This window comes from Periplaneta americana, chromosome 5 (assembly GCF_040183065.1).
Source record: "Periplaneta americana isolate PAMFEO1 chromosome 5, P.americana_PAMFEO1_priV1, whole genome shotgun sequence".
In the NCBI taxonomy this organism is placed as follows: domain Eukaryota; kingdom Metazoa; phylum Arthropoda; class Insecta; order Blattodea; family Blattidae; genus Periplaneta; species Periplaneta americana.
This window is the reverse complement of record NC_091121.1, coordinates 132,517,310-132,538,668: the sequence shown is the minus strand read 5'-3', so window position 1 is coordinate 132,538,668 and position 21,359 is coordinate 132,517,310. Positions and strand designations below refer to the sequence as shown.

General features: G+C 32.4%; 3 pseudogenes; 2 read left to right on the top strand and 1 right to left on the bottom strand.

The window, feature by feature from the left end:
- The first annotated feature begins 674 nt into the window (after positions 1 to 674).
- Positions 675 to 11,472, top strand: LOC138700443 (NADH-ubiquinone oxidoreductase chain 4-like; annotated as a pseudogene).
- Positions 11,473 to 12,002: 530 nt separating this feature from the next.
- LOC138700442 (NADH-ubiquinone oxidoreductase chain 5-like) lies at positions 12,003 to 13,247 on the top strand (annotated as a pseudogene).
- Positions 13,248 to 14,917: 1,670 nt separating this feature from the next.
- On the bottom strand, positions 14,918 to 20,381 carry LOC138700441 (ATP synthase subunit a-like; annotated as a pseudogene).
- Between the last annotated feature and the right edge of the window lie 978 nt (positions 20,382 to 21,359).

Below are 21,359 nucleotides of genomic sequence, written 5' to 3'. Positions count from 1 at the left end.
CTATCCAACATTCTATTATGAAAATTTTTGTGTTTATTTATGCATGTCATATCTGCAATATGATGCAAGATCACTTCTCTACCTTTGATAGATTGTCTGATAAAAAATAAATTCATTTTAAAATGGTCAAATATTAGTATTCTCTTCTCACACAAAATAAAAAAAACATTATTTATTAAGCAATGTATTTGAAAGAGCATGATAATATAAACACCAGTTTCAGCAATAAAATAAATGCGAGAGAACATGAAAAAGTTAACAACTTTATGAGTTATGAGGGAAACGCTTCATCACTGCACAGTGAACTGACACCATTATGAATTTTGAAAAAAAAAAAATATATATATATATATATATAATTTTTGTTTAAATCGTAAAAATATATTTTTTTTTGTTTTCATATAGCAGGACAGTGTTTTACACATACCAATTTTTCATTATTGTACAAGATACAGTAATGGAGGAAAAAAAATGTTGAATATTTCCAAAAATTTTACTGCTGTAAGCTGTACCTAACCCCTTAACGGCTTATGAACGAACAGGTCAACGGACTACTTATTACTACTGGTTGAAGAAATAAATTTATTTGCTCTCTTTTCTTTGAACGGGATGACAGTACGGAAATTTCGCAATATCTTGCTAGCGTAGCACAAACAACAACTAGTACAGCCGCCATGATAGCCATCGAACCTTCCAGCAGTTTTGTTCCTATTTCCTTGCAGCGTGAAATCATTGTTGTCCACCGGTCCGGTGAGATTCGGAATACGCTGTTATTTAAGTTAAGAAAATGTTCTTCCTACATCACACGAGGTTACAGGGACAAAATAATAATAATAATAATAATAATAATAATAATAATAATAATAATAATAATAATAATAATAATGATAATAATAATAATAATAATAATAATAATAATAATAATAATAATAATAATAAAAACCAATATACAAATTATCAATATTTAAATTTTACACGATATATACAAATAATTAATTTATCAAAACCTATCCCATTGCAGTGAATGGAAACATAATTATATTCTGAGGTTATGAAATGCAAATCTTTTACGAACATCACATAAAATTTGTTTAAACTAAGAGAATGTTCTTTCTATGCCATATGACGTTACAGGAGCGTATTTGTAATACAAAACATCATTATTATTTAATGACCTCACTCGTATCTGTTTGCAATTCGACCTTGCTTACGTATCGACTTGACGTAATAAATGTAGCTACCAGAAGAAGCTACTCGATCCTCTGTACGTTTGGGAACGAAAATGCGCTGCCTGGTAACCACTCGTTGGGGGAAATAGTACAAGTTCTGTATTTATCGTATTTTACAAATGATGTACGAACGCCACTATGTTAAATCTGAATCTTCAGATGATGATGAAATGCAGTTATCTCAACATATTTTGTCAATTAAAAAAAATGTAATCCTAAAAATAAAGCCAGAAAAATCTGGATAAGAAATCACATTGGCTAGAAAGAATAAAATGGGAGTTCGTACTCAACATTAACACTCATGAGTATGAGTTCTTTTGGTAAATATACACTCTCAACTACTAGCAAACCTTACCATAATAACACCGGACAGCTGTATACTAGCAGCATTGGCGTGAGTGCGAAATATCGCGGTCCTGACATCTAGCGGAGCGGGATGGAATTACGTCCACATATACAAATATTAACATAGCGGGATTCTGACTATTGTTTAAAACGTGAGTTACTAATGTGGAGTAACATATGAAACAGTTAAGAAATGTTGATTAATATTTAATGTAAAATTATCATCTTATATCAAAGCTGCATATTATGAGAAATATTGCATACTTCATATTACTTTCGGTAATTAATTGTTACATATTTTTTTCTTTGATTTAGTGAGACAAAATCAATTCTGATATTAGGAATGAATGTACAATAATTCTTTATATACGCATTTTTGAAAACTTCAAAGATAAAATTGATAGTAATCTGATGCTTGTAATAATTAGTAAAGGCATGTGGACAACAAAAAAATTTAATTTGATAAAACCTTAAAATTTCCGATACATTTTAACTTCTATTCATTTATTAGGTCTAGATAAAAAAAGCCAATTTGTATTTTCCTATCATCACAAAGACGAAGGAATTTGGCCTACTAAAGAATGTTGTTGACTCACGTTTCATGATCCTCGGAAATCGAAAGTACGATTTGGAGCAATTTGTAATGCTGTAATTTTGTAGCAATTATAAACAGCACATATACACTCTGACATTTTAACACAGCACTAATTAATAAAACTATTAACTAGCCCAGCAACAATATACATTGTAGTTGATTACAGCTTGTTTCACGAGTATCACCACACCGGTCGCCTAATTAGCAGCACCAGCGTCGTTCTACGTAAAATTGCTAGCTGTCCGGTATTACAGTATTATAGTAAGGTATTTGCTACTAGTGCTTACTTATTTAGGTAAGAATAAAAACATTCTACGTCGCAATAATACATATTCATTTCCAAAGCCTTCTTGATAGTTGTAACACGAATATATATTACTCGCTCCATCTGCACTCTTTGGTCATGCCGCACTGTGTTGCTCGTTTGTGTCCTGTTGTGTGTTCATTTTCATTTGATTTCTATGAAGGATTCTGTCCCGTCAATTACGTTTGCGAATATTTTAAGGGAACATGAAATATTATTCAATAAATCACAGTTTCCAGCCGTGAGGAAGGGCAAAATTAAATGCATTGAAAGAATTAAAGTTAAAGATAGAAGCCCTGTGTGGAAAAAGCGTTGAAATAAATTCTATCACCAAGAAGATAAACAATATAAAGATGAGAGTCAAGCAGAAGTGTGATGTCAACAAAACGGGAAATAAAAAGATTGTTCTGAAATACTGGAAAATAATCATACATGACATGTTGCAAGGAGATAACAACACAACAATTTAAAAAATTCCAAGTATGATAATAGTTGTTATTCTGTTTATTTGAATAAATTATGTAATAGTTCATATCGTCTTAAACAGTAGGTCCAGGCCTAATAACTTTAATTTTTAATAACAATTTACAAAATAAATACTTAAAGAAGCAACTCATTCATACAATAAACTTTTCCAATCAGTAAAGATGATTAATTCCTTTCTCTTCTAATAATTTCTGCATCAAAATGAAAAATGATTCTTTGTGTTTTCCAGGAGCATACACGTTCGGTTCCAACCAACATGCTGCAATTGGCTCAGTTCCACCTCCTCCAATGGAACTAGAATTAGAAGTGGGAGAAAGTGGTGTATTTGAGGATGAGACGGAAGAAATTATTCATGAACTACCGCCACGACCACGACCAACCCCAAGCAGGAAAAGAAGTTACGTGGGTAGTTCTGAAACTGACGAAACCAGACATCTGAGCAATGGAGAACTGCAGCGGATAGTACTTATGACACAGTTGCGATATAAATATAATGGCAGTATGAATAATAAATCTTAAATTTTGTATTTCATATTTTCAACATCTCAGAAGAAAGTTAGATCGAAATGTCGAGATCTTCCTCCAATATGCTGAACTGAATGAAGTCAAGTGCACTTTCTGCGTCTTGAGGATATGAAGGAGGTTAAACCAGTTTTTCTGTTCCTTCAATTCTACGGGGCTTCGTACTTCACCTTTGTCTTGCTTTCAGATATTCAAATGCAGAAAATCTCATCGAGAGAATTGGCGTCTGGAAAGGTTCCCAAAATGCTGGCTGCGTTCCCACGTTGGATGGCTATTCCTATTCGTTGCCGTAGGTAATTGGTGCAGTGAGGGTCTCTAGTAACATTCAGCAAACTTCTACCAAATTCGGAAACTAGATCTTTTGCTTCTTTACACCAGGAGCCTATTGTTTCCACAGAAAAGACAATGAAGATGTAATTGTCTACTAGATGTACGTATTTACGACGTTTATTGCGTACGGCAGATTCTTCTGCAGAGCTAGCGAGTTTAGAAGTTGACGGCAAGTGGGATGGAGCTAAGGTATCCACACATGTCGTATCCCACATTAGTGATTTTCCTCTGCTCCATGGGACCAAGGTTAATCCATCAATTACGATTGCGATTATTACAGTTAGAAGAAAAAAAATAAAGAGAGAAAATTAAAATAAGTGTCTATATTATGTTCCGTATTTCAAAGCTAAATTAAATTGATTCCCGCTATATTGAAAATGAAGAATAAAACCATGTACCTGATATAGCTTATCCATATCTGTGAAATATTTCTGCTATTTGATTTCGTCTAGCTTCGCCATTTACCCTGATTGCTGCTGCTGGTAAGTCATTCTCATCTCCTACAGCTACCAAGTTTTCAGCAAGTGCTGGCAATTCTGGTTCTGGATCATGTAGGTATTTTGCAATATTATGCAAGACAAAACAGCAGGTAATAAGTCTTGGTATTTTGTCTGTAGATAAACGTACAGTATTCTGTAAAATTGGAAAACGTTGTTTGAGTTGTCCAAAGCAGCGTTCAATTATTATTACTCTTTCTTTAGTGATGCACCTATTATATGCCATTTCTTGTGGTGTTTCTGGATTTCTATAGGGGATCATAAGCCATGGTGCAATACCATAACCACTATGTACTAGGAGCAGTGTATTTACTCCGTTTTGATGTAGTCCAGTCCGAACGTCTGAAGCCCTCCAAATTCTTGCATCATGCACAGAGCCATGCCATGATGCGTCAATACTGGTGAAAATTTCCTTGGCATTGCAAGCAGCCTGCACATTAATACTTGCATAGCCTTTTCTGTTGATGTATTCGTCTCCAAAATCTTTTGGTTTCTTAATTTTAACATGAGTGCAGTCAAGTGCACCTATTGCTCGGGAAAACTAAATGTTGGTTACCACTATGTTTTGCAGCATCAAATTCATTGTCTGTCTTAGGAAATTTAATCCAAGTTGCGGCTTTATGTATGATGGGCATCCATAAATTCAACATTGGTTTTTGATACAGTCGTTTGATGTATACCTACATCTTCCCCAATGCAAACTTGAAATCCAGGATCGCCAACCAATCGTAAAAAGATCTTTAATTTAACAATGTTTTTAAGTGCATCTCCTCTTGTTTCGATTTTCTCCGGTCCAAACAAATATGTGTTTAACGAATCTACGCTTACTTTTGTGAAGCGATAAAGGCTTTTGAAGTTTATAGAATCTACATGTTCACGTCTCTCTTTGTATATTTTTTCCACGAGGCATTACGTCATTCATAAACTATGTCATTATTTTAAGATTTAACTTCAAACTGAACACAAATCACATAAATACTAAGACTTAAGCCTGCTAGTGACCATACTCAAAATAACATGAGAATGAACTTACAAAAATGAGAATATACTAGCATTTATTCTTACCAAAAATGTGCAAGATGAAGACTTGAGTATATTCTACTATGCTTTCATAATATGAGTATGTACTCAGGAATGAGTAGATAATGGTTTTATTCTTTCTAACATGAGTATTTACTAAAGAGAGTCAAGTACATACTATATACTCAATTTCACTCTTAATAGCCATTACTTTATCTCACAAGAATAAGGGCGAGTTTCGGTCACTGATTTCGATTTTGAATGATGATGCATTTAGGCGTTATTTCAGTTTGAATAGACCTGAGGTTTTTGTAATTCATGATAAAATAAAGATTCTTTGCTATGTTCTCATTAAAATTAAGTAAACTGTTTAGACATGTAGGTCTGTATTCATAGTCGATGTCATACTTATATTTAAATCTAACTTAAATCTCGTCTCAGTATGCAGATTTCGGTCCAAATAAGTCGTGATAATTTTATAATTTTTATTTTGCAAAGCTTGACTTAATGAAGTTGAACTTACTGCAAGTCATAGCGACTTATGTTATAAAATAAGTTAAACTTTATCAAGTCAAGGGAACGCTTGACTTACGTAAGTTTTAACATAAAAATTAATAACATTTATGAAGAACTGGCCAAGGAAGTTATTGAAATGGAGGAAATTTGGTTCATAAGCGTTACTTGTGAAACGTCATGGGTCGATTTGAATTTTATAATGATCTTGAATTCAAAAGGAGGTTTCGTTTTCGCAAAAGGACGGTTTTGGAATCAATAATTCCGAAAATGGAAAGAACTCTTGCAAAACCGAGACAGCGAGATTTGCAGTTCTTGTAGTATTACTGCTTCTTCTTCGTTGAGATTTTATGCCACGGAAAATTTTGAACAAAGTTCATTTTGCTTCTTAATTTAAGGAGATCTCGGCAACTCAATATAGAAAACCAAAATGAATTACTATCTTTACTAAGCTTTCCTCGTCCATAAAGATGAATTTTTACATAGCGTCAATTACATGAATGAATGACCTTTTTAGCCAAGACGCCTGCCAAGATGGACACAATTTAAAAAAGTTGAAGATCAGCCACCGAAAAGAAAAGATACGATGTCATCATGTGCCTTACTGTTTTTTAATTAGCTTTGTCTTTCAGTTTAGCTAAACAAAAACATCCCCTCAGTCCCTCTACATCCGTTTAGCATTGACTCAGTGATCTATATTAATTTAAAGCTGTGCTGACACAAATTTAATGTAATTTCCTGTCTGTGTGTGAGTTCGATTGACGTTTAAAGACAGTTGACGATAAATATGGAATTCTCTTGTTCCCAGTCTGAACCCCTTGAGGTATCATGGTGAGTTAAAATTTACCTTTTTATCGGTCGTATCAAATAATCAATATATAAATAAAAAATATGCAGTATATAATAGGATTGGAGAATTTTGTACTCCTTGTCCGCTTTACGTCCGCTTATGTCATACCCGGTTTTTTACATGTGACTTGAAAAATGACGTCTTACAAATACATAATACCGTATACTAATTATCACATTTTTATTTATGTACAGAATACAGTATAATTTCGCAAGAAATCATTTTTGGATTTGAAGAATTATATTTTGAGAGAACCGTATTTTAAAAATTAACAGATTGTTCTTTCCAGTAGACTTAACATATATACTACTGTACATTCACGACATGATAGTACAAATAAAATTTAGTAATAACACATATTCGGACATCAACTACAATATTTTTAAAGAGATATATTTTAGAATTAAAATACTATTATTTTCAGTGAGCTTACGTACCTACATTCACATACTACATTAACAAAGTGGCAAAAGTATCACTGAATTTATTTTTCATATTCATACAATTCTTTGTTTTTCCTTCTTTTGCGCAAATAACCTACGTATACAAATATTTAGGTCTGTCCACTCGAGAGGAAACTACGTAGTTGACAATGTGAAGAACACGGAGATTTTATGTTAATGCCAGCATCTTTGAACGACTGTCCTTGAGCTTTTTATTTTTAATACGGTCATTACGAATGCTAATCGGGCTGAAAATTTCAACCTCTTAAAACCTAAAGGCATATTATTATGCATCATAGGAATACGTGAAATAGAGACATCTTCCATCGCTTTACCAGTTAATACTGTCTCTTCCATTACGTTTTGCACGAGTTATTTCACACCAACACTTGTTCCATTGCATAGTTTTAATGGGTAAGCATTTCGCAATAGCATTATTGGTGATTCAATATTTAGTACGCGGTGGCATTTCTTGTGGTTTCAAGAATGCAGTTGGATAAATCACAGCCTGCTCGCTATTTACAACTGTATCACGAAACTCGTAATATAGTCCCGGATTGTATCATTGCTAATTACTGCATAGATTTTCTAGATTTTGCCTTTCATAATTTATCAACAATTATGGATACATTATTTATGTTGTAAAACCTTTATTTCGGGTTGAAATAAAATAACGTAGCTTAAATAATGTAAATAAATTATGAAAATAATGACAAAAAACCAGTTCGTTAGGTTCGAACCTGGATTCAACTACACCAAAGCCAAAGCTTTTGACTTTACTACTTCGCTATAGAGAGCAATGTAGTAAAGTGGTCGATTTTACGTGTTAAGAATGCTTTCATGTTTCCTGCCTATTAAGTTGAAATTTGAATTCTTAAATATTAAAACAAAAATGTATTTTATAACATATTATATTGTACATGACATATTCAATCAAGAGATCTTCCCTCATTTACGTAATTTTAATTTAATGTTATTTTATTTTATTTAATATTTCAGTAGCAATATGACCGCATTTACAACGGAAGTAGAGTTAAAAACATAAGAAGTGCACCACCGCGCTTCTGATTCGTGATTGGATGACGATCCAACTTACATTATACATGCATGCTTGAATGTATTTCTTTCTAATTGTTATTGTTTTCAATAATTTAACGTCCATCTGTCCAACTTTAATGTAGCCTATGTTCTTCTCCTGGTTATGAAGGATAAATTTGCAAAGTTCGGCAAATATCGATCAAAATGTGTAGATTTTCATAGAGTACATACATACATACATACATACATACATACATACATACATACATACATACATACACAGACACATTGACTTCTATATATATGATTACTAGGTATTCAATATATCGGTCAGGTTAGGTTTCTTTAATATGCATGAAATTTGAGTATTAGTGATGTTAAATTCCTACATCCAATCAATTTAAATTAAGTCATTATGTATTAATAAAATGATTGGAAAACAAAGCCTTCTTATTATCATACGTACTTACAAATAGCTTTTAAGAGACCCGGAGGCTCATTGCCGCCCTCACATAAGCCCGCCATCGGTCCCTAATCTGAGCAAGGTTAATTCAGTCTCTATCATCATATCCCAACTCCCTCGATTTCATTTTAATATTATTCCCCCATCTACGTCTCGGTCTCCCCAAAGATCTTTTTGCTTCAGATCTCCCAACTAACGCTGTAGCCTATACGCATTTCTGGATTCACCCATACGTGCTTAATGCACTGCCCATGTCTTTTTATGAATAAAGATGTTGTTCCTAATTGGTGATTAATATTTCCTTTCCAATAGTACAAGTAATCTCCTATTGGTGATAGGGCATTCCCATCTAACCTAACCCCCTCTACTCTCACAAAGTCTATTCTATATCTAGCTAGTTCTTTTGCTGCTTTTACTTTTTCGTGACATTCCGAGTATCATACCTCATAATCTTATTCCTTTGCTGTGGTCGCGCGAAAGAATTAATCCCATTTCGAGGCTCATATTGGGGTTTCGTAACAAGCTTTTTTTCTTTTAATTTCAAAGGCATATTGGTTCCGTTAAGTTCAATGTTAATTGAAAAATGAGTTCTATTCAGTCAATACTTAACATAAACATAATAAAACATGTTATAATAACATTTACACAGATTTAAAACCAAACGTTTTCGCCAATTTTTCTTCAGGTCGTGTAGGTCGAATGGAACATGTTATAAAAAGTGAACACTTGGTATATGGCGTTAAAAACCAAAGTTACAACTGTAATATCACTTAAAAACAGAGAATAGAATATAGCAAAAAGCCTCCACGATGTGTGTAGAATCACTGTGTTGAAAGAGGCGTGTGTGAACCAAGGAAACAGCAAAACCCTTCAGTCATTGCAGATACAGTTTTCAAGATAGATTTGAAGATGCTACGAACAGGTCGGTCGTGTGGCCGTTATGGAGAGCAGGAAAAATCCTGTAAATTGTAAGGATAGAATGAAATAATATTTTGAAGCATTTAAGTATTATTTAAATCTTCTAAAACAATACTTACAAAAAATGGAAGAACGTCTTGATATCCATGAGGACTGCGACACGACTGATCTTTACATTAAGTGGTAGCGTATGACGAAAACTGTATACGTTGCACGACTAGTGGATGAATGACCGTTACTTGCGTGTGATTTTAAACAGCGGGTTATTTGAATTTGGGTATTGTTCGTTAAGGAGCGGGCTATCACTATTATTAGAAAAGGTAGTAGGCCTAATATATAGTTCCTCCGCAGGATTCATATAATTATGATTGTTAAAAGTCTTTAAGACCTGAAGGGCTTCTTCTATGCCAGTAAGTTCGTGATTAAGGGAAATAAGATGCGTGGCAAACTTTGATTTATTCCTATTGAATTTGAAGTCAGAGACGTGCTCTTTGTAACGCGTGCGAAAATTCCTTTTTGTTTGGCCAACGTATTTACTGGGACAGTTTTTACATTGTAATAGATAGATACCGCTATTGGCAAATTTATTGTTTTTAATATACTTAATTTTTTTTAATCCCTTTGTGCTTATTAGGTAATTCTTAATGAATAATTCAGTCGTTAATATTTATTTTATGTTTTTTTATTTATATTTTCTATATCTGGTTTATTTTTTTTGGGGTAATTTAGGTTATTTATTTGGTAGTGATTTAATTTCCTTTGGGTTAATTTTATTAAGATTATGAATTTGTGTATTAATAATTATAGCGAGAGAGTCCATTTTTCGTTATAGCTATTATAGAAACTTTTTTTTATTCGTTGTAATTATTTTAACAATTATGCTTTATTGTACTTTTGGGAGATTGAGAATATTTTCATTTTATTTATTTTTTGAAGGTAGTCTTATTCCAACTCTTTTTTTTTTATTTTAGGTTGAGGATACCAGCCTGAGCGACTTCAGGCTGGTTTCTATTTATTATTTTATACTTTATTAGCATCTTTGCCTTTGTTAGTTGGTATATTTTATATTTACAATTTTTTAGGTTTATTATATATTCCTTTATTAATAAATGATTTTTATATTAATAATTTATTTTCTTTGTGTATAATTATAGCATTTTTGGTAAAGATGCTATTATTTTTAGTTCATTTATGATTACCTAAGGCTCATGTAGAGGCTCCAGTTTCGGGTTCAATAATTTTGGCTGGTGTATTATTAAAGTTGGGGGGGGGGTATGGTTTATTACGTGTATTTGTAATTTTGGCTAATTTTTCCGTTCTTAATTTATTATATTTGAATTTCCATTAGATTGGTTGGTGGTGTTATTGTTAATTTAATTTGTATGCGTCAAACGGACTTAAAGTCTTTAATTGCTTATTCTTCTGTAGCTCATATAGGAATTGTTATTGGTGGAATGATGACTTTAAATTATTGAAGATTTTGTAGATCATACATTTTAATGATTGCTCATGGTTTATGCTCTTCTGGTTTGTTTTGTTTGGCTAATATTTCTTATGAGCGTTTAGGCAGACGGAGCTTATTAAGGTATTAATTAGGATTTATACCTGGAATGAGTATATGATGATTTTTATTAAGATCTTCTAATATAGCTGCCCCACCTTCATTAAATTTATTAGGTGAAATTAGATTATTAAATAGTTTAGTTGGCTGGTCATGATTAACTATAAATACTTTAATATTTTTATCTTTTTTTAGTGCTGCTTATACTTTATGTCTTTATTCATATAGTCAACATGGAATATATTATTCTGGTATTTATTCTTGTTCTTTGTGTTATTCTCGTGAATGTTTATTATTATTCTTGCATTGGTTTCCCTTAAATTTATTAATTTTGTATAGTGATGTTGTTGCATTTTGAATGTAATTACACTCAAGTAGTTTAACATAGTAAAATATTGATTTGTGGTGTCAGTGATAGACTTTATTATCTTAGGTTATAAATTATATATATATATATATATATATATATATATATATATATATATATATATATATCAACTTGTTTTATTAGATTTATTTTTTATTTATTTTTAGAGTTATTTTGGTTTTTATAGGGTTTTATTTTGTTATTAATGATATAATTAATTTTATTGGATGGGATATTATTAGCTTTAATTCCGGATCTGTGATTATAACATTTTTATTTGATTGAATGTCTTTAATTTTTATAGGTTTTGTTTTTTTATTTCTTCTTTAGTTATTTTGTATAGTGATGATTATATAAATGGTGATATATTAATCGATTTATTTTATTGGTTCTTATATTTGTAATATCTATAATATTTTTAATTATTAGACCTAATATAATTTGAATTTTATTAGGTTGAGATGGTTTGGGTTTGGTTTCTTATTGTTTAGTTATTTACTATCAAAATGTTAAGTCTTATAATGCAGGTATAATTACTGCATTGTCTAATCGTATTGGGGATGTTAGTTTGTTGATAGCAATTTCATGAATATTAAATTTTGGAAGATGGAATTATATTTATTATTTGGAATTGTTGAATGGTAGTTTTGAAATAGAAATTATTTCTTTTCTTGTCGTTATAGCCGCAATAACTAAGAGAGCTCAAATTCCATTTTCTTCATGACTTCCTGCTGCTATGGCAGCTCCTACTCCGGTATCTGCTTTGGTTCATTCATCAACTTTAGTGACTGCAGGGGTTTTTTTTGCTAATTTGTTTTAGAATTGTTTTTAGTGATTGGCTAAATATTTTTGTTTTGATTATTTCTGGTTTAACAATGTTAATGGCTGGCTTGGGGGCTAACTTTGAGTATGATTTAAAGAAAATTGTTGCTTTATCTATTTTAAGACAATTGGGTTTAATAATGAGTATTTTGTCTATAGGTTTTTCTGCTTTGGCTTTTTTTTCACTTGTTAACACATTCATTGTTTAAAGCATTATTGTTTATGTGTGCTGGTATAGTAATTCATGTTATAAAGGATTCTCAAGATATTCATTTTATTGGTAACTTGTCCTTTAAAATGCCTTTAACTTCAACGTGTTTATGTATTTCTAATTTTGCTTTATGTGTTATACCATTTCTAGCTGGATTTTATTTAAAGGATTTAATTTTGGAAATAGTATCTTTAAGATACGTGAATATCTTTGGTTTTTTTGTTCGTTTTATTTTTCTACGGGTTTGACGGTTTGTTATTCTTTTCGTTTATTTTATTACACTTTGTGTGGTGATTTTAATATATTGAGTATATATAATATAGGTGAATATAGATTTAATATAATTAAGGGGATACTGGGTTTATTAATTATAGCTGTTATAGGGGGTAGTTTCCTTAGTTGAATTATTTTCCCTACTCCTCTATTAATTTGTTTACCTTTTTATTTAAATATTTTAGTATTGCTGGTTAGATTTTTGGGTGGCTGGTTTGGATATGAAATTTCTAGGATTAGTATTGGTAATAAATTATTATCTATTAAATTTTATTTATATTCAAGATTTATAGGCTCTATATGGTTTATATCTTATATTTCTACTTATGTTATATCTAATATACCTTTGTTCTTAGGTTATCAATCATATAAGGTATTTGATTCTGGTTGGAGAGAATACTTTGGTGATCAAGGTATATATATATATATATATATATATATATCAGTGATGACAATATAATAATTTAAAATTCTTTCTTATATTTTTTGTAATGTGGATTGTTATTACAATATTTTTATTAATTATTTAGACTTGAATAGCTTATGTTTTAGAGCGTGACATTGAAGATATTAATGAGATTTATTTAATCTTTGAGTATTACTTATAAAAGTTTCCTTTATTTCTACAGTGAAAGTGTAGTGTTTTAGTATTATGACACTATATAAGTTAGAAATGTAAACGGAGTTTAACCGCTAAAGTAATAAGTTAGCAGCTTTTACTTACTCTACACATTTCCTTAACTGAAATATTTAATACAATTTTATTATTAACAGTAATATACCTCTTTTTGGTTTCAGTTAAAAATAAGGATAATATTTGTCTAAATATCAGGTCGAAACTGATTGCAATTAATTGCTTCTTATTCAAGATAGATTGAATAATCAATACTTTTTTAATGCAACCCAAATGTTATAGTTAACTACTATCCTACGATGCTCATTCTAATGATCCTTGATTTCATTCATGATATAAGACGACTAGTAGAATTAATAAAAATATTGTTGTGATAATTGTTCATATTATAATTCTTGATGTATATATAATAATTGTTATTGGTAATAATAGGGCAATTTCTACACCAAAGATTAGGAAAATTACTGTAATTAAGAAAAATCGTAGTGAGAATGGTAATCGGGCTCTTGATTTAGGATCGAATCCGCATTCAAATGGTGATCTTTTTTCTCCGTCTTCAATTTTTTTTTTTTTTTTTTTGCTATTACTATAATAATTGTTGATAATATTATGATTATGATAATATATCTTGTTAATATAATTATTTATCTTGCTTATAGAAACTTTTTAATTAGAAGTCAAATATACTAATTATATTAGGTAACTTATATTATCTTCTTCATCAGTAAACAGAAATGTATAAAAATAATCATACAACATATACGAAGTGTCAATATCAGGCTGCTGCTTCAAATCCAAAATGGTGGTTTGATGAAAAATGTAATGTTAAGTGTCGTAGTAAACACGTTATTAAAAATGTTGTGCCAATAATTACGTGTAATCCGTGGAAACCTGTTGCAATAAAGAGTGTAGAACCATAAACGGAGTCTGCAATGGTGAAGGTTGATTCTATATATTCATAAGCTTGCAGAACGGTAAAATAAATACCTAACACAACTGTGAAAAATAGACCTTGTAGTGCTTGATTATAATTATGTTCTAGGAGACCATGATGTGCTCATGTTACAGTAACTCCTGATGCTAGTAGAATGGCTGTATTTAGGAGTGGAATCTGTAGTGGATTAAAAGGATAAATTCCTATAGGTGGTCATAAGGAGCCAATATCAATGGTTGGAGATACTCTTCTATGGAAGAATGCTCATAAAAATGAAATGAAGAAGAATACTTCTGAAATAATAAATAGGATTATACCTCATCGTAATCCTTTTGTTACTATCTTGGTGTGTAATCCTTGATAAGTACCTTCTGGTGCAATATCTCGTCATCATTGAATTATTGTTAATAATATAATAGTTATACCAATTATTAATAATTCTTGATTATATTGGTGAAATCATTTAATTATACCTGTTATGTTACTATTTCTCCAATAGCTCCCGTTAATGGTCATGGACTTTGATCAACTAAATGAAATGAGTGGTTTGCGTGTCTTGTCATTAATTTACTTCTCTAGAATATAAGGTGCTTAATACCGCAAATACATGATTGAATAATGGCTACTGTGGATTCTAGAATTAATAATCCAATTTGGGTTATAATTAATAATCTTAATATTATATAACTTAGGAATGGACCTGTATTTCCTAATAAGGTTAATAATAAATGTCCAGCAATTATATTTGCAGCTAATCGTACTGCTAGTGTTCCGGGTCGGATTATGTTTCTGATTGTTTCAATACATACTATAAATGGTATTAGAATTGGGGGAGTCCCTTGTGGTACAAGCTGTGCAAATATATGTTGAGTATTATTAATCCAACCAAATAGTATAAAACTAACTCAGAGGGGTAGTGCTAAAGATAAAGTTAATACTATATGACTTGTTCTAGTAAAGATGTATAGGAATAGACCTAGGAAGTTATTAAATATAATCATTAAAAATAAAGAGATGAAGATAAATGAAGCTCCTTTTAAGTGTTTTTGTTCCGAGTAATGTTTTGAATTCTGTATGTAGATTTGTTAATAGTTTATTTCATAGAATATAATGTCGTGATAATACTAATACAGTACTAATTCAATTTAATGATAAATGTATTATACTTGTTGATGGATCAAACACCGATAATAAATTACTTTTCATTTTCAATTTATAATTTTTATATTAATTATTTTTTCCTGTTAATGATTTAATTGGAATATAAGAGAAATAATTTATAGAATTAAACAAGATAAATATAATGGAGAAGAATAAAAATAGTATTAATCATCTTAGAGGTATTATTTGTGGGATAGAAAATTATTCTAACGAATAATTTTATCTTGACAAGATGATGTTATTATTTAACTAAATTTTCTCATCAGAAGTAATTGCTAAATTACTATAATTTGGTTTACGACACCATTACTTGCTTTCAGTCATCCGATGATTCGTTTATTTTTAGGATTCAATTAATAAAACCATTTGTTGAAATACTCTCAATTACGATAGGTATAAATCTGTGATTTGCCCCACAAATTTCGGAACATTGACCATATAATACACCAGGTCGATTAATTAAGAATCTAACTCGGTTTAGCCGACCTGGTGTTGCGTCAGCTTTTACACCAAGGCTTGGAATTGTTCATGAGTGTAAAACGTCTGCTGCTGTTACAATAATTCGAATGAATCTTCATACTGGTGCTATTATAGGCTTCGAACTTTTACAAACAGGAATGGTTAAAGGCGAAATGGAAAGACATGCCTGTCAGAATAATGAACAGGTTAATAAATGAAAATAAATGTAACATAAAATTATTTTTGTCTAACGGACATAAGGGCTTTCGGTGTTTCTTACGTACTCAACGTCCGCAAATTGATCATGAATTTGACGTGTGCCATTTATCTAAAACTTTAATGAAAAAAGTATTCTGAGATCCTGGCATGGAAGTGCAGCATCAATAATCACTTTTGATGAGTAACGCGAACTTGTGGTTGAAAAGGTACTGTACTGGGCAATAAATTTACCTCTATATTATATCACATAGTTTAGTTTGCATAGCTTTTTGTGAATGTTTACTTTTCATAATTTATGTGTTTAGTCTGTACAGTTTTTCGTGTTTAGTTGGTGTATTTTCTTTATGTGTTTAGTTTGTAAGTGTATAGTGTGAGCTCTCTTGGACTAGCTCCCCAAGTGTAGTAGACCTTCAGCTCACCCTACACTCCTGTAGGAGGCCGTTGCCCTTATGGGATTTTAGGCTTCTCGTATTTCGTATTTCACATAAAGAACAAGTATGTTTGGATGGAAGAAAATGAAGTGAAACGTTGTGAACATGAACCGCTTGGTGAAGATGAAGTAAAAAAATAAACTGTGGATTAAACTTCATTCTGAAGCATACAAAGAATTGAAAAAGGTATACAAAATATTACATTCATACGTGCAAGTTGGAAAGTTATCACAGCCTTCGGTTGAAGTACACATCTAAAAGGGTCCATGTCTCTTACAACGGTATGCTGATCAGATCTATAATCGCAATTTTAAACTATAACTGGAATCTAAATAAAGAAAAGCTGAAACTTAGCCACAATATTCTAAGGCCTCGGGCGCATGGATTATGAAAAAAAAAATACAAGCCAAGTGACGAGGGTTGGAAACGACACATCATGGAAAAAAAATTCAAGAATATTTACATGCAGATACATTACCTGAAGAAGAGCCTCTGGATCTGTCTTTACCAAGTACCTTGCCCAACAGACTCAGTTTTGAGGGAGAGATGCTTTCCCGTTTCCAGTTGCAGTAATAAATCAAGTTCTCTTTTTTATTTTGTTTTATTGTCTAATATATTTTCGTTTACTTGCTAATGAGGAATTTTTATGAAGTGGGATTTGAGCTATAAACTTGAAAACCTAGATAATTATTTCCTACTTCATGAAAAGACTGTCGAATTTTATTTACTACGTAAGACGGTATTGCAACTTTATCTCTATGGCCTATGGCTGTGAAAGAATTTATCCAGCTATTAAATTGTCTGTATGTTACGTATCGCCACGTCTTGTCTGAAGGATTTTGTGCTGTTAATAATCGCCTTTTAACTTTACTTTTTGTTTTCAGGCCTAAATTATGGCGAGTCAAATTAAAAACTTCTACATCTAAAATCAGTTTGCAGAACGATGATTTTCAGTAACACACGAATAGTTGTCAGTTCTTAGCGCCTTTATATTATTATTTCACAGCCGCAGACACACACTTCGTCCTGTGGCATTTCATTACATTTAGAACAAATACACTACTCTTTAGTGCGAGATCTTCCTACTGTCACCATTACATTAGGCTTGCTATGATCAATCACAATCACAAAACGAGTCCTTCTGGAGTTCGAACTGGTAAGGTATAATACCACTCGAAGCCATTGTTTGTTTAATTGTTTTTATTTCTAAAAACATGCAGGCAAGGCGTTCAATACGGCTTGTTGCTCAGGACATCTGTGAGCTACGTGACGTCACAGTTCACAGCTGTTGAACTGGGTAGCGGCATTGTTGTCAGAAATAGAAACAAGGACATTTCACGGAATGTCTTCTTATAATATTTTTTTTCAACTTGAAAACTGTTATTGTATGTCCATAGCAGGCTGATATCTAATATTAACATCATAGTACTCCAATTTGACTGTTAACGCCAGAAAACTTCACAACATAACCCACCACAAGCACAGATATCTAATTGTTTTCATTTGTTTTATCATGTTATGCTAACAAAGTGAATGACGATAATGTCATTCGTCTTATATGAATTTTATCAAGTGTCATTTGCTAATGTTTAATGCTCGTGTTTTATAGATCTGTTTTAATCTGCTCCATTCATCTAGTGTTTGTGTTTTAACATATTATGAAGTGACATTTTACAATCAACAGTTCGCCGTAAAAATAGTGTAATATGTTTTCGTTGATTGTTAGTTATGTATCGCATTTAACCAATGTGGCATAATATTAAGCATTTATATAGGCAACTTTTTAAAATTTGAAGATGGCATAAATATGCCGAAAACGTTCATCAATAAAATGTAATACATTAATACTACATTTTAAGATAAGCAATAGACGGCCCCATTCATTCCAAACCTATTCTTATAATACTGTAAATTTTATACTGAACAACAATGTAATTTTATTATCTCAACAATAGGATTTGCTCTCCACACAGTAACACAGTATCCGTTAGTGCACTCCACAGACGACAATGAAATTTACTTGGACTATTACGAACAAAAATGAACTGTTAATCTTAACTAATATTCACAAAGCACTATTTATAACACAGAACTGCCAGTTCTCAGTTCACAGCTCGTTTGTCTTGGCTAATTCTTCTAGCTCAGTCACTCGTGTTCACAGAATCTCGAACTCCAGACCTTCAGAAATGATCCGCTGAACTTCGAACTCAGGTCCCCCAACTGCGGTCGACTGCACTCGAACTCCGGGCTTCAGGCTCCACAGTTACGGACACAACTCAAGTCGCGCTCTGGTCTCGAACCTGGCTTCGCTGCTACACAAGACTAACTCGCTTACTGTCCAAATCTGCTCTGCTCTCGGAGGCTGGCTTTCTTTTTATTTGCTAGGCAACGCTTCGCGGGCCTTCCCGACGTTTCCGTTACTGGACAATTCGAGAATAATCTGTCAAGCTGCTATTCTTCCCCTTCACCTCGCGCTGCCGTTGGCTTTCTTCCCCTCTCGTCGCGCACCCCTAGTTTGCGTGGCTGCAGCTCCCTTCTCCACGTCACCCGAACCTTCCACGTGCACCCTGCCCTCTGTGGGACGCGTGATCGAGTATTGACGGGCTGTCACAATACGTTTCTCTATTCGAATCAGTAATAGACTCAAGTGTTATTTCTGTGTTGTGTTCGCCTTTAAGGTTCTTATAAAACTTCATAGCTGTCCTACTGATTATAGCAAATCTGGTCTTATAAAATATTGAAAATGCAAGATATGCTATCTTACAGGCCAACAGAGACATCTATCTGCAATAGAGAAATTTTGTCAGAGAAGGTGAACTGCATTTTTTTTTTTTAAGAATCCTCTCATTCAGAAATAAGACTAATGTAAGTGTACAATTCTACATCATGGGTCATCCGACTTTAGGGGAGAAGCAGGCAATGGCGGTCACCTAAGAAAAATGTGACTATCAGACAACTAATAATCCAATTTGAATTTTAGTGAAGGCATTAGAACTATTGAACTATCCACTTTAAACTGCATCTATTTACAGTTTATAAACAGTTGCTAATTTTTATATAAATTCCTTAATTAAAGACCACTGCATTGACCGGCATTCCCAGCACATGAAGATAATAACGGTCATGAAATTTACAATTGAATTTAAAGGGAACAACCTATTATATGATTTATTTAATGTTTTCTACGTTACAATGTGTGTACCAATCAATGGAATTACTCAAAAACGATGTTATAATGAATATATAAATTTAAAATCTTATGTTTATATCTGTCTTTCTTCAAAACAGTTAGAAATTATATTAAAAAAAATAAATAAATAACTGCATACAATATTTTATTAGCTACAAATCCGCCTAAGGAAGTTACATGAAACACAGTCTTATATTTTTTCTGTTACAAATATAGTTGAAAGTTTTTCTTAGGTCTCTGAACGGAATTTAATCAGTCATGTTAAGACACTAGTCACATTCATACCCCTTGGCACTATCACAACCACTACACTCTGCAGGTAACCACTTTCAGCAGATTAATACCATAATCATTACACAGAGAGCACTTCTTTCTGTCAGTCTCAGTTCATCATCACCGTTATCACACATGACTAGATCATTATCCTCTGATGAAGATTCAAACAACTTCTTTGGGAGTTTTTTCTTTGCATCAGATCTCTTCGCAGCAGACCTTTCAGGATCGTATTTCTTTTCTTCTTTCTGCGACAGTTTCTTCTGTTTTTTAGCCTCAAACGTTTTCTTCATAGGTGTAGAAGTGAGTACTTCAGAGTGCTGCTTTTTTGTTCCTCCTGATCTTCTACTGTTTGATGTAATAGGTCCAGCTGGTACCGCTTTCAAAATTTCGGAAATACTGATTTGTAATTGCGTTTTTTCTTTTCTCCTGGTGTTTCACTGACAGCTATAGAAACGGTTGACTGCAACATTGCACTCTGGTGGAGCAGAAACGGGATTAGATGAGTAGATATTTGACTGATTAGAGGGATTACTCTGCGATGTGGCTGGGTGAAGATCAGGGTTATAATAAGCAGAATCTGGAGACAAATTGGGAATTAAAGCGAAAATTCCTGTTGCTTCAAAATCTGACAAAAACATTTGCTATGTTTGCAACTCTGGCAAGATCATCAGGTCTGATACACTTTTACTTATTCATTTTCATACAGATGTCACACTCCTTATTAAATGCCGTCTTGAGAGCTCCAAAGAATGTCACATCAAGTGACTGGGTTCTCTGAGAAGTGTGGGGTGACAACGAAACCATAACAGTACTTTTTACCTTGCAGAATTCATATGCTTCTAAGGTGCAATGTTAGTAATGGTTGTCAAGGATCAGAAGGTTAGGGTTTTCTGGAGTAGGACGGGAGTGGTGAGCAAAATGTTCCAACCACTTCAAGAAAATTCATTGAACCATCCATTTTGGAACAGCTGTACAGTGCATCAGGAGGTCCGCCTTTTTCAAGAGTCGGACACATTCCTTTCCGACCAAATATAAACATCGGGCAAATATAGTTCCCAGCAGCACTCATGGCACACATCACAGTGGCGTTTGTGCCACGATCTGCATTTGTAGATGCTCCTACTCGTTTTTGGCCCTTGGGTGCCAAAATAGTTTTAGGTTCCATTCCCTCTTTCGTCTACATTGTAGACATGTGATGGCGAGAATCCATATTTTAGAAAAACATCCTCAAGATTAGTGTAAAATTTCGAATTTCTTCCTTATTGATA